The sequence below is a fragment of the Cibotium barometz genome, chromosome 29 (genome assembly GCF_041138505.1).
Source record: "Cibotium barometz isolate CiBa-2024 chromosome 29, ASM4113850v1, whole genome shotgun sequence".
Taxonomy (NCBI): Eukaryota; Viridiplantae; Streptophyta; class Polypodiopsida; order Cyatheales; family Cibotiaceae; genus Cibotium; species Cibotium barometz.
The window spans coordinates 41140871-41146353 of NC_141074.1; positions in this window are offsets into that span (position 1 = coordinate 41140871).

Here is a 5483-nt window from a genome sequence, read left to right on the forward strand (position 1 = left end):
CTGGTCAATATGGTATAACTCATTGCCTAGAACTTTCTTTCAAATTGCAAACCTCTCTAAACAAAAATCTTTACAACACTGATCTCTAATCCTTAGTAAAGATATATTAGCATCACAAGTTGACTTAATTCTTTCAAGTTTCACCAATGAGTAGCTACTTCAACACAGAGTAGTTCAATAAGAGTCTATATGACTCACTTCTTGTACTTCATGTATATCTGCTTCCTAAGAGTACTTAAATAAAAACATAAAAAGCACATGAGAAGAAGCATGCAGGAATAAGTCCTACTAAACAACATTTGACAAGAATCTTGCCACACAAAGGGACATCATCAAAGGCCAATTTCTTCAAATGATGAATGTCACTTCAATTAATCAAATGAGCAGCTGAGAATCACCATCTTGTTCAGATGATTATGTCTGCGTTCCTCCGAATCCTTCCCTCTCTTCTCTCAATTATTAACATCCCTTAGCATCCCCACTAACACAAATCACATCTAACCTTGCTTATGATTGCCAAGAACAAAGTGAGCAAAAAGAAAAAAAAACATACTCACACAAATATAAAAATGCAATCACTCGCAAAAAACCCCACCCCATTAGGAATTCCAAATAAACCACTAATCGTTTCATTCACTAACTAGCTTTTCTTATTCCTTTCGGAGGAACAAAGACCATTGAACGTCACTCAGCATCAAAGCCATCGACAAATCTTGTAAATTCTCCCCACACAAATGTCTTCAACGTGATCTCATGAGGACGCGATTGCCATCAGGAAGGGGGGAATGTTAACCCATTCCTAGGGTTAACAAGAGCTACCGGTCGCCATTATCTTACATCAAGGAGTCAAGGTAGATACACCAAAAGGTCATACATTCAAGATACGAAGCAATGGTGTTCAAAGCTACAACTTGGATGGGCGCCCGTAATGGTGTGACATAATACTTATGGTGATTCTCACTTTAAGAGCATGTGGTAAAAAGTTAGGATGAAGTCCTAAGTGGTGTACTTCATGGATATTATGAGAGTAGTCATTGTAATAGCATTAGGCCTCTTATGAGCCTTAAGTGCCCAGTCGGTCATAGTTTAAGTGAGTGTGAACACTTATGGCCACGTATAGAAGTGAATTTCTCTCATAATACAATATACTCTCCCATTGTTCAATTGAGTCTTTCTCTTGCTAATATCTCTCCCTAATGCATCCTAGTGACTATGTGTGAGTGATGTGAGGTGAGAGGGGGGACGAGTACACATAGTGCAACGTGGGTGGTGTGACAATGCTCATGGGAGGTGTGGATGAATTGCTTCTCAAGGAGTTGTAGAGCTTGGAGACCTCAAGGATTACGAGCGCGGCCATTGGAAAGGTCCTCACACGACAATTGCGGTTCACTAGGTAATCTCTTATATGATGTGTTTCAGGGGGGTTAGGGTGAGCCATAACACTCTCAGTAGAGTAGCTAGTATATGTGTATGGAGAGAGAGAGAGAGAGAGAGAGAGAGAGAGAGAGAGTGAAAGTTCATCACACTCAATTGAACCATTTTCGTTCCAATAATGATAGTGATCACACCATAATGACAGTGAACAGATCATGATCATAGTGACATATCACACCATAATCATGATGATAATACAATAAAATTATAAAATTTAAAGAGGTTTTAAAGTGCTCCCAAAACAGTGACCACGATGACTACAATAAAATTTTAAAATTATAAAATTTAAAGAGGTTTTAAAGTGCTCCCAAAACAGTGACCACGATGACTACAATAAAATTACAAATTTTAAGGAGGTTTCAAAGTGCTCCCAAAAGCAATGTCCTTAGACACCCCTTTTGGGTACACCTTACCTTGCTTTCACTTTTTAATAAATTATCCTAAACACAAAATAGTGAGAGAAGTGAAGGGATTTTACCAAATCTTCATAACCCAATATGCTAAGATAGCTTTTCCACTAATAGCTTTGCTAAAAAAGGATACCCCATTTTACTTGACTACATTAGTGTCAAAGTTCTTTTGACACATTGAAAGCTTCCTTGGAACCAACTATATTTGTAAGCTATCAAATTTTAGAAAACCTTTTGAATTGATTACTGACACCAATGGATTTGCCATAGGTAGAGTTTCTATGCAAGAAGGGCGTCCTGTAGCATACAATTCCAAAAAGCTCGGACCTCATGAGAAAAGTCATGTTTATGATTTGGAGCTACTAGCGGTGGTTTATACCTTGAAATTATGGAGACACTATTTTATTTTGGCCTTTCAAGACCTTGTGGAGGTTTATTTCTACTCTACTTAATGAAATTATTATGAGACCTCTTCTTAGATCAAGAGGCTAATCATATTTCACTTTCTTCTCTAAAACACTAACGTACCTTTTCTTGCTTTGATTTACCACTTGTAATAATAGCTAAGTATTATCTATAAATGCATGTTTTTATCTTTGTCTTCCTCCATAAACAACGCTTTCATTTTTGTTAGGCTCATCATTCTAAATATCTTCGTCTTCAAATTTGTATAGTTAATAATGATATTTTCTCATCCATGCTTTTTGCTAAAAATTAGGCTTATGTGTGATCAACATCCATAAGGAACATATCTACTTGATAATCCACAATTCAAATATGAAGATATGTGCACTTATTTGTGATGCTTGAGAATTTTCACACATGAAGGTGCTTCTTTGATATTTCACCTTGATTATGATCTCTTGATTAGAATGCAAGTAAGCTAGAGTTCGGAATCTCAAAGATCTTGTAGCTCTCTTGTTGAGACAATTTATGTGAGACAATTTGCATAAATATGTGCACTTATTTGTGATGCTTGAAACTTTTCACCCATGAAGGTGCTTCCCATATTTCACCTTTATTGTGATCTCTTGATTAGAATGCAAATAAGCTTTTTAAATCTCAAAGATCTTGTAGCTCTCTTCTTGATTAGAACTGTGCACTTATTTGTGATGCTTGAAACTTTTCACCCATGAAGGTGCTTACCATATTTCACCTTGATTGTGATCTCTTTATTAGAATGCCAGTAAGCTTTTGGAATCTCAAATATATCGCTTTCTATTTCACACAACAATAGCTTCAAAAAGGCTTCTCATAGTAGTTTTTAATGTGATTTTCACACCAACATAAGATAATATATCGCATTCACATGCATCATAGACCTCTTTTAGTTCTTTCATATAACAAATGAAATAACAAAATTATAGGTGCTATAGGATAAGTTTGCTAGAGCATCCATTTCAAATAATAATCTCATTTTAAATAACAAAATTATAGCATCCATTTCAAATCACAATTTTATCAATGTTCAAGAGTCTAATGATTTGAATTCTTAATGGCCATAAGATATATCAAATATTTATCATAATAGGCTACAAGTAATGTAGGCATATGATTATTGCCTACAAGTAATGTAGGCAATAATCATATCAACAATCACATTTCTAATCATCAAATCAATCTCGCAAACCACACATAAGCTCACTCATCAAATCAATCTTGCAAACCACACATAAGCTCACTTATCACAAAGGTAAAGAAGTCACCAAATCAAAATGTTAAAGTCATCACCTTCAAAGAATCATCTCCTCATCATATATGCTATACTAGGGATTGTTGAGATATTGAGCTCGTCTAGTGAGGCAATGGACACTGATGACCCGCCTAGGCCCCACACTTATACCACTGGCATGGTTGGTGAGATCATGGGTGATGTGCGGCCAGTGAGATGACAGGCTGTGTGACAGCCATTCTAGAGACTGGCATAGTTATAGCGCCAGCTCATTTAGTTGGGTTCACACTATAGAGAACCCGTGTCTGTATTGGTTGAGTACCTTTCATATTATGTGTACTCTTATCTTATATATGGTGTGTTGAGTGTTGAGTGAAGAAGAAGAAGATTTTCAGCCTCTTACCTTGTGTGTTCTCTATTAGGGTTTTGTGAGTGTGTGTGTGTGCTTGCAAGAGCTCAAGCTCTCTTCCCCCCTGCATCTTTTCATGGTATTAGAGCCTGGTTTGTGCTAAGGGCTGAGCTGCAAGCAAGAGAACCACAGGAAGCGGTACGAGGGTAAGAGCTTCAACTACTCTTCCCTATTTGTGTTGGTGACTACACCCTTGTCGGGAGCTCTACGGGAGGCACCGGCAAATGATCTCTGATTGAAGAGCTTTCTTCGCGGGAGTAAAGCTATAGGGAAACTATATTGTCCTATCGGACAGAATTTTTCTGGGCCGAAAACGCGTTTCGGGCAGGCGATTTCGAGCACTACGGGTAAGTCATCGATTCTCTGCAGAACTCTGTTTTAAGAACTGCAGGAAGACAGATTGACTATGCAGACACTGTGGGTGCTGCAAAGAGGTCAACAGTTGCCACTGAGTGTATGTATGCACATTGAAGTCACTGGTTGTGACATTTGAGAGTACTACAGTACCGCTGCAGAAAATACAACAGTTTGTGCAGGACAAACCAGAGTGCTGTTTTTGGTAAAATTGTGTGTTTACCAAGATGTCAAATGATGGGATAACCCAGATTGTGGCTGAAAATCTTGATAAGAATAACTTCCATGCTTGGAGGTTCAGGTTGACAAATTTCCTGATGGGAAAGGGCTATTGGGACTACATAGAAGGTGAGCATGAAGAGGCACCAGAGATACCGGACATCCGACTGCTGCAGATGTGAAAGAGTTTAAATATTAGAACCAAGGAGCCACGAAAGTTATGTATTGGCTCTCAATTAGTATACAGGACACCATGATTGGGCACATTCAGGATGCCAAGTCCCCCAAGGAGGCGTGGGACACCTTGGTAAAGCTTTATGAAACAAATACCAAGGCACGTAAGATACAGTTGAAGAATGAACTTCATACTGTGGAGAAAAAAAGCATGTCTGTGAATGACTGCATTGAAGATAAAGGGTATTGTGGAATCCCTTGCATCTATTGGTGTCAGTAGATGATGATGATAAGGTGGAAGTCTGTCTACGTGGTCTCGGGCCACAATACAAGGTGTTCAAGATGTCTATTCAGACTCGGGAAAACATTCCCAACTTTACAGATTTGGTGTCTATGCTGATTATAGAAGAGAAGAGCTTGGGTGAAGACCAACAGTCTTCATAAGCAACAAGCCTTCTACACAAGTTCAGGAAGAGGACGAGGTAGAGGAGGTCGTGGACGCGGTCAAGGAGGTGGCTGAACAGGTAATCAGAATTATGGCCAGCAGCAGCAACAACAGTCCTAGAATACACAACAACAACAACAACAACAACACGCAGGTGGAAGAGGCAAATTCAGAGGCAGGGGGAGTCAAAGAGGCTGTGGAAATTGGCAAAGGCAATATAATGATGCACGTGAATGCTATTATTGTGGTAAGCCTGGACATGTGCAGGCAGAATGTTATAAGAAGCAGGCTCACATGCAAAATGGGAAAGTGCAGCAAAACAACTATACATCCTCAAGCAGAAATAATGAAGATAATGAAAGGTTG